Consider the following 9,984-nt stretch of genomic DNA (forward strand, 5'->3'; position numbering starts at 1 on the left):
AATCTCAACATGTTACTTCTAATTAATGTTGTTGGGTTTTAATTATTTTTAATTGGGATTGAGAATGCTGTCAACCATTCTTAATGTTTAACAACTACCATGATAGTTAAATAAATTTATTCCTTTGCAGTAGGGAAAAACTGGCTTTACGCAAAACTGTAACCATAGAGCTTTCCACCAGCCATATATGCATATAGTATAGCTGATTCATTCCATTACTCTCTATGTGTTACATTGCCAGCATATTCCATGTGCTGACCCGTTTTCGGGCTGCAACTTCTTATGTTGCAGACTTTTCAGATGACGAATAAGGTGTTTTTAGGTCGTGGCCCTATACTCAGTGATGCCGTTGGAGTTGATGGACCCATTTATCTTCCGAGTCTTCCGCTGTTATCGACACTAGATGGCCTTAAGCCATTTTTATTGTAATAAGTTCTCTTTGAGACAATGATGTAATAAGTGTGTGATTGCCACTCTGCTATAAATCGTTCGATGTACTGTGTGGTGTCAGCATTACTGATCCAGGGATGACACCCGAGCATAGTAGACTTGATCCATTCGGGTCGGGTCGCCACAGAGATGGTATCAGAGCACACGCTGACTGCAGGACACGACCACTAAGTTAAAGCCATAGATCACCATTGTCTTCTCATTTTCTAACTCCTCATCTTTTCTACTCTTTTAGGATGACGAACGTGAAGATTAAGTACGCTCAACCGGATGAAGGCACACCTTTTGGATTGCACTTGAAGGAAGTCACCAAGTACCTGAACATTGGATTACCAAGCTTCACGGGAACCTTCAACGCCACTCTGCCTGAAGAGGAGCACTGGAAGATTCAAGCTCACGTTCCGGGAAGGACATTTGCGCCAATCACGAAGCCTATAGATAGTGTTTTCAATGCACCAACCTGGAGTCTGGGAAAGAGCATGGCAGCTCATATCACCATAGGACGCATTGGAGAAGTTTATCAAGAAGACCTCAAGGACACTATCTACCAGATTTGCGGGCGCCGAGATGAACAATGGGAGTTAGTCAGCACCAAGAAGGATAGATCCATTGGATCATTCATCCAGGAGTTAAACCAGCACATTCGACGCCACGAGAACCAGATGTGCAATGACATGATAGAGTTGAAGAATGCGAAGGCAAGGATCGTCGAGCTAGAAGGAGAACTGAAGTCTACACGCAAGGACTACATGGATGAGATCGTAGCTCTAGCAAGACACAATGGCGATCTTAAGCAGGAGATTGAAGAACTCAAGAGGAAGTTAGCATCCACGGAGGAAGACGAGTACGTCGCATGTCCGGACAACTACATCATCATCGACGACACCGATTCGGATCCAAGTGAACCCGACTTTGACGACGAAGCTGGAGCAGATATCATGGAGTCTTCCATCGGTTCAAATTTCTAGATGACCACCAAATAGTAGTAGTATTTCCCCATGTAAAAATTATAGTCGAGCACTTTTGCGATAGTTTTAGATCGTTTGTAAGCCCTTGTTTGATTGAATGAAGTGATTTTTGTGTGCATTTGCTCATGTGCATTGGGGTAGTGTTTTCCCTTTAGACCTCACTCTATTCTTAATTCTCATCTTTTCTAAACCCTCAGATGCCTCCGAGACGTGACCCCAGTTACCATTAAGGATTGGTAACTATGTTTTTCCCTCAGACCTAATAGTATTGGAATCTCAAGGATTGGATGTGATATTAGGCATGGATTGGTTGACGATGTATGGAGGAAACATCGATTGCGCTAGTAAGTCAATTTTGCTTACCACACCAGAAGGAAGAAGGATCAAGTATGTATCCCGGCATGTGCCAAACAGGACACAAGTAAACTGCCTAACAGGAGTTGTGCAAGAGGAAGTACCAGTGGTGAAGGATTTTCCTAATGTATTTCCTGAAGAATTACCAGGCATGCCACCGGATAGAGACATTGAGTTTTTGATTGAGTTATTGCCAGGTACAGGCCCAATATCGAAGCGACCGTACTGGATGCCAGCAAAGGATTTGGTAGAAATTAAGAATCAGATTAAGGAGTTATTGGATAAAGGTTACATTCACCCAAGTTCTTCGCCTTGGGGATCACCCGTACTTCTAGTGGAAAATAAGGATGGATCATTAAGGATGGTTGTAGATTATCGGGGATTGAATGAAGTAACCATCAAGAATAAGTACCCACTGCCAATGATCAACGATCTGTTTGATCGGTTGCAAGGAGCTAAAGTGTTTTCCAAGATCGATTTGCGATCAGGGTACCATCAGTTGAAGATTCGAGAGCAGGACATACCCAAGACAGCATTCACCACAAGATATGGACTATATGAGTATACCGTTATGTCATTTGGATTGACTAACGCACCTGCCTATTTTTTATGAACCTGATGAACAAAGTGTTTATGGAGTTTTTGGATAAGTTCGTCGTAGTGTTCATTGATGACATCCTGGTTTATTCAAAGAATGAAGAGGAGCATAAGGAACATTTGCGTTTGGTTTTGGAGAAACTAAGGGAACATCAGTTATACGCCAAATTTAGCAAATGTGAGTTTTGGTTGAAGGAAGTTGGATTCCTCGGACACGTTATATCCGGAGAAGGTATAGCAGTTGACCCCACTAAGGTTGAGACCATAACCGAATGGGAAGCACCAACAACAGTTGGAGAGATCCGGAGTTTTCTTGGACTCGCAGGATACTACCGGAGATTCATTGAGAATTTCTCAAAGATTGCAAAGCCTATGACTGAATTGTTAAAGAAGGATACTAAGTTCAAATGGACTGAGGAGTGTGAGGCTAGTTTCCAGGAGTTGAAGAAACGCTTGGTTACCTCACCAGTATTGATTTTGCCAGATCAGACCAAGGATTATGAGGTGTATTGCGACGCTTCACGTCGAGGACTTGGAGCAGTGCTTATGCAGGAAGGGAGAGTTGTTTCGTATGCTTCACGACAAATGAAGCCTCATGAGTTGAATTATGCCACGCATGATTTGGAGTTAGCAGCCGTAGTGCATGCATTGAAGACGTGGAGACATTTCCTCATTGGAAATCATTGTGAGGAGTACACGGATCATAAGAGTTTGAAGTACATTTTCACTCAGAAGGAGTTGAACCTTCGACAAAGGAGATGGTTGGAGCTCATCAAGGATTATGACATGAGATTGCATTACCATCCCGGAAAAGCTAATGTAGTAGCTGACGCATTGAGCCGTAAGAGCCATGTCAATACTCTAATGATGGGGAAAATACCCAAGGAGTTAGCAGAAAACCTTTGTGAACTATGTTTGGAAATAGTTCCGAGAGGCTATGTAGCAGCATTGGAGATTCAGTCAACATTGATGGATAAGATCAGAGAAGCTCAGAAATCTGACAAGGAGATTGCTGCTATAAAAGAGAAATTGAGCGAAGGAAAAGCAAAGGGATTTCGTGAGGATGAGCACGATACCTTATGGTTTGAGGACCGTGTTTATGTACCCAATGACCCGGAGATCAGAAAGTTGATTTTGCAAGAGGCACATGATTCACCGTATTCGATTCACCCAGGGAATACCAAGATGTATTTGGATTTGAAGGAAACATTCTGGTGGACCGGAATGAAGAAGGATATTGCAGCATATGTAGCAGTTTGTGACGTATGTCAGAGAGTAAAGGCAGAGCATCAGAAGCCAGCAGGATTGTTACAACCATTGCTGATACCCGAATGGAAGTGGGATAAGATAGGCATGGATTTTATCACCAGACTACCCAGGACGAAAGCAGGCTATGACTCGATATGGGTAGTAGTTGATCGTTTGACGAAGGCAGCACATTTCATTCCAGTTAAGACCACTTACACCAGTGCTAAGTTGGTGAAGATATACATGACTAGGATCATTTGTTTGCATGGAGTTCCGAGGAGTATCGTATCAGATAGAGGAACCCAATTTACCTTAAAGTTTTGGAATCAGTTGCATGAAACTTTAGGAACCAGACTAGAGTTCAGCACAGCTTTTCATCCGCAGACAGATGGACAGACCGAGAGAGTCAATCAGATTTTGGAAGATATGCTGAGAGCTTGTGCACTAGATTATGGATCTAGCTGGGACGATAACTTGCCGTATGCGGAGTTTTCCTACAACAATAGCTATCAAACCAGTTTGAAGATGGCACCTTTCGAAGCTTTATACGGAAGGAGGTGCAGGACACCGTTGTCATGGGACGAAGTCGGAGACCGTCAATTCTTTGGACCAGATTTGATTAAGGAGTCTGAATGGAAAGTTAAGTTGATTCGAGATAGGCTCAAGGTAACCCAGTCCAGGAAGAAGAGCTATGCAGATTCTAAACGCAAGGAGACAGTTTACGAAACTGGAGACAGAGTTTATCTTCGAGTATCCCCACTTCGAGGAGTTAAGCGCTTTGGAGTTAAGGGAAAGTTAGCACCGCGTTTCGTTGGACCGTACAAGATTTTGCAACGTACGGGAGAAGTCACTTATAAGTTGGAATTACCAGAGGGACTGTCAGGAGTTCATGATGTATTCCATGTTTCTCAGCTGAAGAAATTTCATGCCGAGATGGCGGAGGTACCGCTAAGGGATACCGTGCCGCTTGAAGCGATTCAGTTAAAGGATGACCTAACATATGAGGAGAAGCCAGTCAAGATTCTCGAGTTTGCCAGTAGAGTTACTCGCAGCAAGGTTATCAAGTTTTGCAAAGTTCAGTGGAACCACCATTCAGAGGATGAAGCCACCTGGGAGAGAGAAGAAGATTTGCTCAAGGACCACCCTCACCTATTTTCTAGCCAACCCGAATCTCGAGGGCGAGATTCACCTTAAGGGGGGTAGGTTTGTAACATCCCAAATTTGCAATTTGGAATGTTATACACTAGATCATCATGCATAGCATATTTTCTTGCATTTTGGTTGATCCTAGAAATTTCACGCAACTCAAGGACCTTCGGAGAGAGTTGGAGATTTCGTTATTTTCATATTTGAGAGTTTTCTCGAATTTGAAAAGAGGATCATTTGATTTATCTATTTCATCTTCAATTATTTTTCCGATATCAAAAATATAAGAGAGGGAATAATATGACTTTCCCAAAATTGAGGAAAATGAAGATTTAATAAATAGATCAAATTTTGGTTTTGCCAGAGTTTTGTTGCATTTTATTTGGATAGGGAAAAATGCGCGTTTTCAAAAATTGCATTTTAGGTCCGGAGTAAAGTTCATTTTGTTCGGCTCATTTTTAGGAGTCGGGGAAAATTTACTTTAGGTTTTTCGGAGTTCGTTTAGTTTCTTTTTCTTTTGTTTTCTGCGCGTGAAAACCAGTTAAAAAAAAGGAGCCTCCAGCAGGCCAGCCGGGCCAAGGCCCAGCCAGCCAGCCGGCCACCGCCCCAGCCTCCCTGCGCGCCGTGCGCCAGGCAAGGCAGGCGCCAGCCGCCGCCGCCTCTTGCTCTAGCCGAGTCCGGCTAGGGTTAGCCCCTCCCCTTTCCTTTGTTTCGTTTTCCTATTCCTTCTCTATTTCTTGTCCCCTACCCCAAGTCTCCTCTCCCCTCCCCAATATAAATACCCCAACACCCCCCCTCTAAACCCATCAAATCAAACCCCAAGCCCTCCACCGCACCCCACCCTGTGCCCTACACCGCCGCCGCGCCACCCCACCACCGTGCCGCCGCCCTTGTGCCCTAGCACCGCCGCCGCACCTTGCCCACGCCGCCGCCCTACGCCACGCCGCCGAAGCCCCTCGTCGGAGACCTCGCCGGAGGTTTCCCCGTGTCCTTTTTCCTCGGATCGTTTTCTTCTAATTGTTCCGATTCTTTTCTTCTTTTCTGATTCGTTTTCTAGATCGGTTTTTTGTTTCGGTTTTCTTCTCCGAAACCCTAGATCGGATTCGTTTTCTTTTCCAATTTAGTTGCTTTGGACCGTTCGCCGGACCGTTCGTCCTAACGAACGTGATCACCGGATTCTTCTAGGTTAACGAACGTCCGTTCGTTTAATCGTTCTTCTTTTTCTTCTCGTCGGATTTATTCCGCGATCACGATCTCAGATCCGATCTTCGTTCTAGTCTTTCTTCTCGCTCGTTTATCGGAATCAGGTGATTCAAGCGCCTGGAGTTTCGTTTCAAAACCGTCGTTCCGTCTAATCAACTTAAACAAGTTTTTGCCCCGGTAAAATTTGACCTAGTTTCAACTTGCTAGAACCGAGCTGTTTTCTTCCGCCGTTTGTTTTTCCGTCGTCTGTTCGGTTCTTTCTTTGTGTGCAACCAGAGTTCTTAGGTTGAACTTTCTGGTTCGTTCTCTTGTTCGAGTTTTACCTGTGCATTAGATGAGTACTTATTGTGTGCTTGTTGTTTGTCTGCGATAGATCACCCGGATTGCGCCGCTTGTTACTTCGAAACCCTAGGTCTCACGGATCATCAGCAAGGCAAGTAACACTTTGATCATACCTTTTCTACAACCCATGTTTTATTGCATTAGATCAATCCTCTCACATTGCATGATTAGGATCTAATTAAATTGTGGGATGGGAAGTAGAAGAGGTAGTACCTATTACCTGTTTATTATGAAACCTTTGGGAGTTACTTCTACGTTTGCTTATTATGCCATGCTATGCTAGTAGACGTGGATTGGGTGAGTGATATCCATGACAGATGTGAGTTGATAATTTTAATGGTTTATCTAAGGTGGCAACTTAAACACACATCTGGGTGGATTGAGGCACCTGATGTCTATCAGGTCTTGCCTGTTTTTTTTTCGGACCGCCACCCAGGCTCAAAGGGATCATAAGATCTTTCATGCTAGAAACTTCCGTGTGCAGCCACATGCTACTATGGGCTCTGGCATAGTTGACTAAGTTGTGCGAACTCTTACGGGGTGGACTAGCAGATGTAGGGGTTGTAGGTGGTACGGTCTACCCCACATGTAAGGTGCTAGCGCTTCTGAAAGACTGTGTCTCGGTCATCCGTTTCTCAAACAATTTGTAGTGCGAGAAAACAAATGGAGGCGATCGAGTCATGTGGGGAAAAGTGCGCAAACCTCTGCAGAGTGTACAAACTAATCATGATTAGCCGTGTCCCCGGTTATGGACAACTTGAGTATCTAGTACTTGAATATCGTGTGAATCTCAACATGTTACTTCTAATTAATGTTGTTGGGTTTTAATTATTTTTAATTGGGATTGAGAATGCTTTCAACCATTCTCAATGTTTAACAACTACCATGATAGTTAAATAAATTTATTCCTTTGCAGTAGGGAAAAACTGGCTTTACGCAAAACTGTAACCATAGAGCTTTCCACCAGCCATATATGCATATAGTATAGCTGATTCATTCCATTACTCTCTATGTGTTACATTGCCAGCATATTCCATGTGCTGACCCGTTTTCGGGCTGCAACTTCTTATGTTGCAGACTTTTCAGACGACGAATAAGGTGTTTTTAGGTCGTGGCCCTATACTCAGTGATGCCGTTGGAGTTGATGGACCCATTTATCTTCCGAGTCTTCCGCTGTTATCGACACTAGATGGCCTTAAGCCATTTTTATTGTAATAAGTTCTCTTTGAGACAATGATGTAATAAGTGTGTGATTGCCACTCTGCTATAAATCCTTCGATGTACTGTGTGGTGTCAGCATTACTGATCCAGGGATGACACCCGAGCACAGTAGACTTGATCCATTCGGGTCGGGTCGCCACATTTTTGATCCTGTTTAGTAATAAATAATTTATCTAGCCTCTGTTTTGGTTGTGTTTTTTGTGTTTAGTTAGTGTTTTTTCCATGTAGAACCGTTGGGAAGACTTGGGGAAAGTCTTGTTACACTTGCTGTAAAAAACAGAAACTTTAGCGCTCACGAGAACTACTGCCATTTTTATTTGGAGAGTGCTATTTAGTTAATTATTTTTGCATATGATTAATAGATAAATTCCTCACGTCCGGCAACTTATTTTAGAATTTTTGGGGTTCCAGATCTTGCGCTAGCTACAGATTACTACAGACTGTTCTGTTTTTGACAGATTCTGTTTTTCGTGTGTTGTTTGCTTATTTTGATGAATCTTTGGCTAGTAAAATAGTTTATAAACCATGGAGAAGTTGGAATACAGTATGTATAACACCAATATAAATAAAGAATGAGTTCATTACAGTACCTTTAAGTGGTCTTTTATTTTCTTTCGCTAATGGAGCTCACGAGATTTTCTACTTTAAGTTTTGTGTTGTGAAGCTTTGGGTAAAGATTTGATGGATTATGGAACAAGGAGTGGCAAGAGCCTAAGCTTGGGGATGCCCATGGCACCCCCAAGATAATCTAAGGACACCTAAAAGCCAAAGCTTGGGGATGCCCCGGAAGGCATCCCCTCTTTCATCTACTTCTATCGGTAACTTTACTTGGAGCTATATTTTTATTCGCCACATGATATGTGTTTTGCTTGGAGCGTCTTGTATGATTTGAGTCTTTAATTTTTAGCTTACCACAATCATCCTTGCTGTACACACCTTTTGAGAGAGCCATACATGATTTGTAATTTGTTAGAATACTCTATGTGCTTCGCTTATATCTTTTGAGTTATATAGTTTTGCTCTAGTACTTCACTTATATCTTTTAGAGCACGGTGGTGGATTTGTTTTACAGAAACTATTGATCTCTCATGCTTCACTTAGATTATTTTGAGAGTTTTAAAAAGCATGGTAATTTTCTTAAAGTCTTAATATGCTTGGTATACAAGATTAATAATAAAACTTTCTTATGAGTGTGTTGAATACTATGAGAAGTTTGATACTTGATAATTGTTTTGAGATATGAAGATGGTGATATTAAAGTTGTGCTTGTTGAGTAGTTGTGAATTTGAGAAATACTTGTGTTAAAGTTTGTGATTCCCGTAGCATGAACATATGGCGAACCGTTATGTGATGAAGTCGGAGCATGATTTTTTTATTGTCTTCCTTATGAGTGGCGGTCGGGGACGAGCGATGGTCTTTTCCTACCAATCTATCCCCCTAGGAGCATGCGCGTAATACTTTACTTTGATAACTTGTAGATTTCTGCAATGAGTATATGAGTTCTTTATGACTAACGTTGAGTCCATGGATTATACGCACTCTCACCCTTCCACTTTTGCTAGCCTCTCTAATACCGTGCACCTTTCGCCGGTATTATACACCCACCATATACCTTCCTCAAAACAGCCACCATACCTACCTATTATGGCATTTCCATAGCCATTCCGAGATATATTGCCATGCAACTTTCCATAGTTCCGTTTATTATGACACACTCCATCATTGTCATATCGCTTAGCATGATCATGTAGTTAACATCGTATTTGTGGCAAAGCCACCATTCATAATTCTTTCATACGTGTCACTCTTGATTCATTGCATATCCCGATACACCGCCGGAGGCATTCATATAGAGTCATATTTTGTTCTAAGTATCGAGTTGTAACTGTTGAGTTGTAAGAAAAATAAAAGTGTGATGATCATCATTATTAGAGCATTGTCCCAGTGAGGAAAGGATGATGGAGACTATGATTCCCCCACAACTCGGGATGAGACTCCGGACAAAAAATAAAAAAAAGAGAAAGAAAAGAGGCCATAAAGAAAGAGAAAATGCCCACATAAAAAATGAGAGAAAAAGAGAGAAGGGACAATGTTACTATCCTTTTACCACACTTGTGCTTCAAAGTAGCACCATGATATTCATAGTAGAGAGTCTCTCATGTTATCACTTTCATATACTAGTGGGAATTTTTCATTATAGAACTTGGCTTGTATATTCCAATGATGGGCTTCCTCAAAATGCCCTAGGTCTTCATGAGCAAGCAAGTTGGATGCACACCCACTTAGTTTCTATTTGAGCTTTCATATACTTATAGCTCTAGTGCATCCATTGCATGGCAATCCCTACTCACTCACATTGATATCTATTAATGGGCATCTCCATAGCCCGTTGATACGCCTAGTTGATGTGAGACTATCTTCTCCTTTTTTTTTCTTCTCCACAACCACCATTCTA

This window comes from Triticum urartu, chromosome 6, assembly GCF_003073215.2.
Source record: "Triticum urartu cultivar G1812 chromosome 6, Tu2.1, whole genome shotgun sequence".
NCBI classification, from domain to species: domain Eukaryota; kingdom Viridiplantae; phylum Streptophyta; class Magnoliopsida; order Poales; family Poaceae; genus Triticum; species Triticum urartu.